An 11052-nucleotide genomic window follows, 5' to 3' on the forward strand; every position below is an offset into this window, starting at 1 on the left:
GTACACGTCGATTAGGATAATACTTTTGAAGGGGAAGAGCTCACTCTTCCAATTCCCTGGGAAGTTTTTAATACCTTTCTGGAGTTGAGGTTGCTGTGCGCTTCCTGTGATGTTTGATCCAAGGCAGCAATAAAGCTCTGCGTCCCAAAGCCTCATTTTGGAGCCTCACCGATGTTTTTGGATTCTTGCAGCCGCCCCGGGCACTTCAGTCCCCAGTGCTCCAGCTGGCAGTGCTGGTTATGCAGCATGGAGAGCCCCAAGCTGGGTATGGAGTACTCCTGGGGAAGAGGAATTGCCACCGCTGGATCTGGACCTTGTTCTGGAGACACTGGAGGAGATGCTTTCACCATCTGTGCCTGAAAGGTCTCCCTCTGCTCAGGTAACTCCATTGGACAGGGATGAAAGGGGCTGAGCTCAGTCACCTTGTGGAAAGAAGAGATGTGTGTTGCCAGACAGTCCCTGCAAAGCTGCAGCCTGCATGAGACTGTTTTGCTTAGGGCTGTGGTGGGAAGAGCACATCCCTGTGCCAGGAGCTAGCAGGACTCCATCCTTAGCGCCCACTCCATGGCTTGAGTGTCATCCCCACGCTCAACAGCCTTGTCAGCCTTGACAGCTCTTGGAGCGTTTTGGAGAAGTCAGTGTTTTGGACTCTTGGAGGCCTCTGGGGCCCAGAGCTCCTTGTTAGGAAGAAGGGATGAAGTGTGTGAGCCGTGGAGTCTTCAGGGGGCAGATGTCTTGGTTTTGAGGCCCCATGACTTGTGTGATTGGTGAGAAGGACAAGGTTGGTGCTGGACATGAAATGGTTAAGGACTCTTTGAAGCCCAGGGGCTCCTCCTGTGTTGAAGAGCAGTTCAATCAGGGCCCATTAGTCCTTGTGGTTGACAGATTCCCTCTTGGACTTTGGAATCCCTTTTTTCTTTAGTCTTGTCTCTTCCCAGACTGGCCTGGAGTGTTCAGTTTCTGCATTGGCACAGGCCTTTTTGCATCTTCTTCTACAACTTTGCCAAAGAATTTCTCTTCTTTCATTTAATATGCAGGCCCATTGCATGGGTAGATTTCTTCTTGAGGAAGGGCAGACTGGAGGTGGGGAGGGGGATTTTTTGGAACTGCCCATATCTTATTGCCAAGCGCAATGAGCCTTTGTCTTCTGCAAACTCCCACGTATATACCAGTTTTCAAAAGCAATTTGTTGGTGCACAGAAGGAAATCTGGCAGGCTCTGATTGTATCCCTGCAGAATCTATTGGTTGATCTTTGCGTTTCCTTCTTTGTGTTTTTCTTTTCAGGGCAATCCTAGTGTTGCCCGTGGCTCTTCAGGAGGGGAGGCTGTGAACAAGGCTGCAGCAGAGGGAGCTTTGCCTGCTTGCGGGAGCTGTGTGAACGTTTGCCAGGAGCCCGAGGAGCTTGGTAAGGAGTGAGCCCAGCCTGCTTTAGAGAGATGGGAGACAGCTGCTCTGAGCCTGCCTCTGACAGGAAGGGAGATGAGAAGAGTTGAGTTCTTGTCTCAAGCAGGGTTGGTGCTTCCTGGTGCCTTTAGTTCCAATCCTGCACTGGCACAAGCTCCCCGAGCCCTGCCCCTCCATGCTTTTCCAGAGGCTCTGACACCGAGTCCTCTGCTGTGGCAAGAGAGCCGGGAATAAAGCTGAGCTGGTGGCAGTTGTGTCACCAAGCTGCGTGTCCCAATTGGTTCACAGCTCACAGCAGCCTTCAGCTTCAGCCACTGCAGTGAGGACTGACGTCTCTGCGTCAGCCCAGAGAACGAACAAGGCTGGGCTTCTTTGTGGGAGCTGGGACTGTCTGTGTTTCAAGCTCTCCTGGGTGCCATTTGCACTGGGAGTGTTGTGAATTGATTGGAATACTTCAAAACTTCACAAGGCTGGAAAACTTGGAAGGATCCCTGTTCCCTTTAAAGAGCAGGCTTCATATTTTCAAGTGAGAGTGTGCCTTTCAGGCCATGTTTTACAGCCTTTGCTACCAGGACAGTTTACTTGCAAAGGGAAAGCTACACGGAGGCCAGCATTGACTGAGAGTTGCCTTTCCTTCCCAGATATCCATCTGATCTACCTTGCCCGAAGGGCTGCCCTGCGTGGGAAGAAGGATCAGAGGGAGAGCCTGTGACCATCGGGCAGGTGGCATCTCTCTGTTTATAGATATAGTTAGAGATTTTTTATCTTGATTTATTTATTTATTTTATCTTGATTTATTTTTATAGTTAAAAGTATAGATTGATAGAGTTGTATAGTTGTATTTATAGATGTATCTATTTATACATCTGTATAGTTTGTATAGATAGTTAGTTATGTATGCGGTAGAATTTCATTTTTATGTATATAGTTACATTTATAGATTTCAAATTTACATTTGTATATGTAGAGAGTAACATTTCTATGCACACACAGTTACATTTCTAAATGTGCATAATTCTTTAGTTAGAGCTGTCTGGACGTATAGGTCTATAGATTGAGCAGTGTAGGCCTAGGCTGCATTTTTGCCTCTTTCCCCCTTGGCTGCCTTTTTCATCTCTTGTTTTTCCCGCTGTGCCCCTTGTGTCCCCCTGTGCTGGGTCCGAGCTGGGGCCGGGCCAGGCGGAGCAGCAGTTGCAGCCCTGGCTGTCCCTGGAGCGGTGGGAGCTGCCGGTGGCCCCAGGCACTGTCCTGTGAGGAGCTGCTGAAGGACGGTGAGACTGAGGGGGCTGAGGAGGCGCTGATGCTGAAGGGACGATGGAAACCTTGAGGTGTTGGGGGCACTGAGGGCTGTGGGGGAGCAGAGGGCGATGGTGGCACTGAGGTGACAGAGGCACGGGCTGAGGGCTGTGCCGGCTCTGAGGGGACACAACGGCTCAGAAGGGACTGAGCGGGGTGAGAGGCCTGGGAGAGGCTGAAGAAACTGAAGAGGGGGCTGGGGGTTTGCCGAGAGGACAGCGGGGCTGAGGGGATGGAGGGGGCCAGGAGGGAGCACACAGAGCTCAGGGACTGCAGCTCTGCCAGGCCTTGCAACCAATTCCAGAGCCTCCACTTTTGCCACCCCAGCTGTGCTGAAGAGCTTGAGGACATCCAGACACTGCCAGGAGGCAGCAGGGAGAAGCTGAAGGCCTGGAGCAAGAGCAGTGAGCAGGGATGTGCTGGGGCCACGCGAGAGCCTGGGTGAGGCCCCAGGGCTGGTGAGGCCGGGCAGGGCTGAGGGTGGCGTGGGCTTTGTCCGTGGGCGCTGCCCGGCCGGGCAGGAGCGGCCCCTGCCCGTGCTGGGGCTGCTCAGCGCTGCTGCCCCGGCCGGCACAGGGGCTGTCCTTGGGCAAGGCAGCTGTGCCGGCAGGGCCCGGGAGCTGTGCCGGGCTGCCGGGAGATGCGGGACAGTCCCGCCGCGCCTGCGCTCGCCACACGCTGGCCCGCTCGGCCTGCTTGTTCTTCCCAACCCTCCTGGGGAGGCTCGGAGATTTTCGCTTCCCTGCTGGAAGTGCAGCTGCTGCCAAGGGAAAGGTGCCAGGACTGACTCGCTGTTCCCTTTGCCTCCCAGATGTCCCATCTGCTGTCCCTGTCCAGGAGAGCTGCTCTGCATGGGAGGAAAACACTGTGGGAGAAGCTTTGAAGATGGGGCAGCTGATTTATTCTTACGCAGTTCTATGGATATTTAGATTGGGACTGTGACATTTGTATATTTTCAAATAGTTTTGTTTTATATATCTATATGTATATATATATTGCATGAAATGTGTAATATTTAATCTGTATTTGCATCTGTAGATTGTTATATATGTATATATAGAGGTATTTAGTTCTATTTAAACATGTCTGGAGTGGTATAGTTGTATAATTGTATCTATGGAATTCTTAGTACAGGGTTCTTTAGAGGGAGACACGGATATTTTTGTATTTCTGTATGGGCTGTAAGTTTATAATAATCTGTAATAAATTAAGTTGTTAATCACCTCATTAATCTTTGTCTACAGTGACTTGTAGAGGTTAGCAATAAATTAAGTTTTTGTTAACTGAAGTTGCTATTTGTATATTTTTATGTGACATTGTTTTGCTAATATAATAAATGACTTTTTTTAAACTTAATTAAGATTTTTATAGTTGTGTATTGTCAGTGCAGGTGTAGCAATTTGTAATAAATGCCATTTTTCAACTGAAATTGATTCATGTGTATTTGTAGCTCAGCTGTGCGGCTGCAGCAATCTGCAAGCAATGACATTTATCAGCTGAGATGGGTGGTTTGTGATTTGTGCTCTCCAAAGCAATGGGCAGATGGAAATGCCATGACGCTGGAGGATTTTGGTGATGAAAATCTCCAGCCACGCCCAGCACATGCCCCACTTGCGCTCAGGCTGGGCAAGGAAAGCGCAGATTTGGGATGGCAGCAGAGCCACACGTTGGCTCAGAACTCGCTGCACAGGCCTGCTGAGAAAACTCTGGGACTCTGCTGCACGTACAACTCCAAGCAGGAGGCAGCGGGGCAGGAGAAAGCATTCACAATGAAAAAAAAAAGAGAAATTGTGTCCAAACAGATGTGAGGATACTCTGGGAGTTTGATCAAATGCTCTAACTCACCACTGCCTAGGCTCATCTTCAGCAAAACGAGTTTGTTAAAAGCTGAACACCTTCCAGGAAAGAGAGATTGCACTTTCCCCTTCCCTTGCCTTGCTGTGTGAGTGGAAGATGTCCTTAGCACAGGGAATTGTTGCCCTTCAGCACCTCCCTCACTCCCATGAAATCAAAGATTACGTGCTACCGCGTGGCACCATAAAGGAAAACAGCCCTGCCCTGGTGACAGTGTGTGCAAAGTCTTCCCTCCTCCTGTCCCCACATGGCACAAACTGAACCATCCCCTTCCTGTCCAAACTGCGCCTGAGCTGAGGGAGGGCTCCAGGAGCTCAGGAGGGTGCAACACCACCACAGGTGGGAAGGTTTTGCAAAGCTTCCTAAGCATCAGTGAACTTTGGCTTTGCCGCTCTTCCCCTGGAATATTGTCCTGCTCATCAACGGTCTTGGAGGACACCGTGCCGCCAGCTCCCGCAAGTGAAGTTTGTTTTCTTCAGGGCTTGAATGGAGGAAAATGCAAATGGTTATTTTTAGAGTGAAATTTGGGGTTTGGTGCAGCTGGGTGAGGTCTGTTATTTGCTGTGGAAAGTAGAGGAAAAGCTTTAAATTCCCACCAGAAGCTGACTGCCAGCCCACACAGAGACCTGAATGAGGCCCAGGTGTGCTTGCTGCAGTGGGCAGAGGCAAAGCAAGGTGGACAGGAGAAAGAGTGGGAGACGCAATTGGCCTTGAAAGGCAGACCTGCTCTGGGGCCTGCTCCTGGCCTGGGACCCTGCCCAGAGCCATCCCCTGCTCGCCGGGGCCTTGAGGGTGTGAAAACCAGAGTCCACACTTTACAAGTTTTAAGTTTATTAAAGGATAAAAGAGGGACAAAGAATTAATCCAGAGCTGGGGTACTTTTGGCAAACAAAGAGCACTGAGGTAGCTTAAAATCTTATTCCCTACATATGGTTAAATTGCTGTGGTTACATGCATATTCATTATCTTACGTATTTTTCAAATATGCCTTGAAGTTTTTGATGTTCTAGGAACTCTCTTGTTTGGTTTAAAGCTCTGACTTGTCTACAGGACATTCTGTTAATTAGGTCCATATATTTTATTTCTTCCTGTAGTTTTATCCTATTGGATCACACTGCCTCATAGTGACAATAGAGATAATAAATTCTTCCTAGATGCTTATGTTCTGTTTCTTGTCACTGTTATCACTTGGAGAGGCCAGTCTGCAGATGTAAGAAACAGAATAATTGCTTTACACCATTCTCTGAGGTAGTTACAAAGAACTACTTATTTTAGTCTCCATTTTAATATTTTGCTAAGGCCTAAAATATATTTTCACACTACTATTCATATGAACTATACAGTGAATACATAAACTGAGAGATTAGAAAAAACTTTTAAAAGTAAGTATAAGTTGTACTATATCAAAATACTTGTGATGCAAAAACTTAATCTGTGAAGGAAAATATTGTTTTATCAGCTATAACAAGGAACAGCTGTCCAGCTGGGCCAGGGTGTGCCAGACCTCCAGCTGATGGGAAGCCGTGGCAGCTCTGAGCGTTGCTGTGCAGGAGGGTCCCTGTGTGCCAGTGGCAGCTGGGGGTCCACAGCTGCCTCTTCTCTCAACAGGTGCCCCTTTGCAGCTTCACAAGTCCAGCCAAACACCTCCCTCAGGGACACCTGCACCACACATTTCACATCTCCATGCCCATACGTGATGTCCCTGTCACAGCTGCATTACCAGCTTGCTGCTGTGCAGATGCTGCCACCACCCAAAGCAAGGCCCTGTGTCCCTGAAGGGACCCGCCCTGCTCTGTGGCCTGGACTGAAGGTGGGTCCCTCCTGCCAGGGCAGGGCCCAGCACAGCTCTTCTGTTCCAATAAAGAGATGGAGCTCTCACCCCAGTGTCCGGCTGGTACCACCAGCAAAGCCCACACAGCACCAGCCCTGGCTGAGCTCCATGTCCAGGAGCAGGTGGGGCTGACCACGGTGTGGGCAGGCAGGAGCCAGGCAGGGGCTGCTGTGACCAGCGGCGGGGCAAGGAGGGGCTGGTGTGAAGGGCCGTGTTGAGTGTCCCTGAGCTGAGGGCACATTTCTTTCAGTGGCATCACCTGGGCCTGGACCTCCTCCAGTGCCATGCCCAGGAAAAGAGGCAACCATCAAGAGCATCTCCTGGGATGCATTGCCTGACCAGCAATGTCAGCAGGCAAAACCAAGGTTTTGTTTAGCAATGACACTTTGATGAAGTCAAAGATTTACAGTCAGGGCAGTCCACCAGTACAGATGGGAGTACACTCGGGGACTACAGCCAAAGCCATGAGGTCACAGCAGCCTCTGGGATGATAGCAGGCTGAGGTGACAGCAGGCTCTGAGGTCACAGAGGTCCCAGAGCCCCGTGGTTGCACAGCACCACGAGGACCGAGCAGTCAGTCCTTGACCACGACTGTTGCGGCAGCAGCGGCGGCCGCAGCAGCGGTGCTGACATTGGGACAGCGGTGTCAGGACAGTGGTGGCAGCAAGAGCTGCAGGACTGGCAGTGGGCAAGGCAGCATGGCCTTTGCTCTGCGCCTCTTCCTCCTGCTCCTCCTGGCAGTGGCCCTGCCTGACAGGGCTGCCCAGGCTTCTCCACAGCGAGCACAGGGAGCAGGTGAGCACGCGGCCTGGCTTCCCTTTCCCGGGACAGCGCTCCCTTCTCCCTGGGAAGCGTTGGGGATGGTTTTCCCAGGGGCTTAAGGGAGGGTTTCCTCTGTGGGAGGGAGAGAGTCCCCAGTGGCCCTGGGCTGGTTCTGTCACACTTCCAGGGATGGGACACAGGGCCTGCAAAGAGGGTGGAGAGTGACCAGGAGCCAGGCCAGAGCTCCCCAGGCCCCTCTGCACCTTTGGCCATGTCCATTGACATCTGGCTCCCACAGCCTTACCCAACCCCCGTGCAATGCCCAGATCCCTAAGGCAAAAGGGGATTCCAGTGCACCATGCACATGGTTTTGATCTATGCTCTGTTCTAGAAGGGGATCATGACTTGGATTATTTGGAAATGATGATAAATGGTGGTTTGAAGACTTTGCAAGATGCTGGAGGCAAGTTCTCAATGTACCTTTTCCAAACAGAATAATCAGTGTTAATGTGTCAGGAGCACACTCACGTGCCATTTTCCTGAAGAGTCTGCAAATTGATGGATTCAGGAAATTTTTCCCTCCTTCCTTCCAAAGCCCTGAGGGATCCCACAGCATCGCTGTCAGTGGGAGGAAGGAGCATTTAGCTGTCAATCTTCTTCCTGTGAACAGTGTCTGTGTCTCCTTCCATGTGCTCTGTGCAACCATAGAGAAGAGCAGAGAGGGAAGGGGCCGGGCCCAGGGCTGTGCCCCGGGGCTTTGCCTGGCACAGCTCATTTGGTGGCCCCAGGGAGCCTGAGGATCTCCTACAGAGCCACGGGAGCTCTTCTGTCTTACCTTTCCTTGCAGCCAAACCTCTTGGTGAAGGTGATCCGGCTTCCCATCCCAAAACCATGACTGAGGCTCGGGGAGATGGTGAGGGTAGGTCAAGGCCTTTCCCCCTGGGAGAGCTGCCAGCTCAGAGGCCAGAGCTCGGCCAGGGCAGCATCGCTGCAGGTGCCAGGACAGAGCCGTGCACGTGTGTGCCCTTGGCCTGGGTGATCCCCTCATGGCTCCTGCAGCTCAGTGCTGCCTGTGGAGATCAGCAGAGATGAGAGAAGCTTCTGTGGCTGTTTAGTTACAGGTGTGTCTGCAGGGAGGACTTTCCCAGCTCCTGGGTCAGTTACTGCCCGCAAGCCCAGCTCCCATCGCAGGGGTGAGTGGTGTGTCCCTCCTGACCCCACAGGCTGACCCCTGGTTTTGTGGGATCCATTCCTGGGAAATGGAACTATTTTGCTCTAAGGTCCTCCAAGAGGAAATACCAAAGCCACAGGACCCAAGATACTCCAGTACCACTCCAAGACCATGCAGCAAATGCTGAAGGAAATGTCCCTTAGCTGGGGGCTTTCTCTCACATCTGGACACACTGTGCCCGGCACAGAGAGAAGGGATCCATGGAAGCCTCACTGCCCCGCTGCTGCTTTCATGGTCTGCAGGGCTGCTTCTCAGCCTGGCCTGGCTGAAGCTTCATCCCAGCCTCTGCAGGAAGGCATTTGGCATCAGCTGACAGGGAGCCCAAACTGCACCATGGGCTATGCACACCTTGAGGTCCCCGGCAATTTCCCATTGTCCGGGTAGATTAGAAATGGCAGCTGTTTGAACCAAGGAGGGCCCTGACCAATCCCAAAAGTTTATATGATTTCCTGATCCTTAACTAAGTCTTTGATAAGCATTGCCTCGTGAAGGGGAGTGGTTCCATCTGATCCAAGAGTATAATTTTCTTTTTCCAGAGAAGGACCAAAGAGTTCTGCTGAAGGCAGCATTTCCCAGAGGAAGCAGTGGCTCATTGGCAGTCTCTTCTGCAGGAAGGGAGGCCATGCCAGGCACAGTAACAAAAGGTAATTGCTGTCCCTCTGGGCCGGAGCCCTGCTGAGGCTTGAGCTGCCATCTCTGCTGCTGGGGAGTGTCTGCCCTTCAGGGATGTTGCACAGAGCATGGAAAGAGTGACCAGGAGCCAACCCAGAGCTCCCCAGGCTCCTCTACAGCTTTCTCCATGTCCACTGACATCTAGCTCCCATGGTTTTACCCAACCCCCTTGAAGTGCCCAGTCCCCTAAGGCAGAAAGCGATCCTAGAAAAGCCTGATAAAGGTTCTCATCTGTGCTCCCTTCCAGAGGAGGTTCCTGAGAAGGTTTCTCCATTATATTGGCTGCATAAAGTTTTGAAGCCCTTGGAGCCTCCTGCAGGTATGTTCTCAGAGTCCCATCGAGGAATAATCATGAACAACCTGGTAGGAACGAGGTGACAGAAGCTTCTGTGGCTGTTGAATTACAGGTGTGTCTGCAGGGAGGACTTTCCCAGCTCCTGGGTCGGTTACTGCCCACAAGCCCAGCTCCCATCGCAGGGGTGAGTGGTGTGTCCCTGCCGACCCCACAATCTGACCCCTGGTTTTCTGGGATCCATTCCTGGGATATGGAAATATCTTCTATTAAGGTCCTCGGAGATGGAAGAACAAAGCCACAGGAAAGAAGGGATCACTTGAGTCACATGACACCCTGAAAGAAATCATGAAGGAACTGCACACAGGCCATGGTGGGTGCATTTCCCTCAGCCTTCTCTTGAGACAAAGCAGCCAGGAGCTTTCTCTGTACATCTGGACAAGCTGTACCCAACACAGCAGGAAAGGATCCATGGCAGCCTCGCTGCCCCACTGCTGCTTTCACGGCCTGCAGGGCTGTTTCCCAGCCTGGCCTGGCTGCAGTTTCTCCCCAGCCTCTGCAGGAAGGCATTTGGCATCAGCAGGCAGGCTGCCCAAACTGCACCATGGGCCATGTACACCCTGGGACCCCCTGTAATTTCCTGGTCCCTGAGCAGATAAGGCTTTTGGCTGTTTGGACAAGAGAGAGAGGCTGGGCCTTTTCCTGATCCTCTTCCATGTCTTTGACAAGCACTGACTCCTGAAGAGGCCACTTCCCTGCTATGTAATGGTTCCATCTCACCCAGCTGTGCCTCTTCCTTTCTCAAGGGGTGGACAGAGAGGCTCTATGGAAGGCGGCATTTCCTGAGGCAAGGGAGGCAATTGCAGGCACCGGCCCAGGCACAGGAGGTAATTGCTGTCCTGGGCTCAGCCCTCGGTGCGGCTGTGTGCCAGCAGCTCTTCCCACAGGATCTGCCCTGTCTGAGAGGGGTTGACTGTTCCTTGGGCTGACTGAGCTGTCCCAAGAGAGAGAGGCAAGGAGGGATAGTTGTGGCACTGCGTGCTGCAGTTTTCCCAAGGGCTTTAGGGAGGGCTTCTTCTGTGGGAGTGAGAGAACTCTCAGGGGCCCTGGGCTGGTCCAGCCAAACCTCCAGAGATGTTGCACAGGGCCTGCAAAGAGGGTGGAGAGTGACCAGAGCCAGAATAGAGGCTCTGGGAGATGGTGAGGGTAGGTCAAGGCCTTTCCCCCTGGGAGAGCTGCCAGCTCAGAGGCCAAAGCTCGGCCAGGGCGGCATCACTGCAGGTGCCAGGACAGAGCCGTGCACGTGTGTGCCCTCGGCCTGGCTGATCCCCTCACGTCTCCTGCAGCTCAGTGCTGCCCGTGCAGATGTGCAGAGATGAGAGAAGCTTCTGTGGCTGTTCAGTTACAGGTGTGTCTGCAGGGAGGACTTTCCCAGCTCCTGGGTCGGTTACTGCCCGCAAGCCTGGCTCCCATCGCAGGGGTGAGTGGTGTGTCCCTGCTGACCCCACAGGCTGACCCCTGGTTTTGTGGGATCCATTCCTGGGAAATGGAACTATTTTGCTCTAAGGTCCTCCAAGAGGAAATGCCAAAGCCACAGGACCCAAGAAACCCCAGTACCACTCCAAGACCATGCAGCAAATGCTGAAGGAAATGCTGCAGGGAGCACAAGGTGGGTCCGTGTCCCTCAGCCTGCTCCTGAGACTCAGTAG

The 11052-nt window shown here is 52.3% G+C and overlaps 1 long non-coding RNA gene across 1 annotated transcript; it reads left to right on the forward strand.

Moving 5' to 3' along the window:
- The first annotated feature begins 2464 nt into the window (after positions 1-2464).
- Positions 2465-3994, forward strand: LOC131590225 (uncharacterized). The gene is made up of 3 exons (XR_009280026.1): positions 2465-2676; positions 3029-3142; positions 3513-3994. It is a non-coding gene; the product is annotated as an uncharacterized LOC131590225 (long non-coding RNA).
- The last annotated feature ends 7058 nt before the right edge of the window (positions 3995-11052 follow it).

Source organism: Poecile atricapillus, chromosome 32 (genome assembly GCF_030490865.1).
Source record: "Poecile atricapillus isolate bPoeAtr1 chromosome 32, bPoeAtr1.hap1, whole genome shotgun sequence".
NCBI classification, from domain to species: Eukaryota; Metazoa; Chordata; class Aves; order Passeriformes; family Paridae; genus Poecile; species Poecile atricapillus.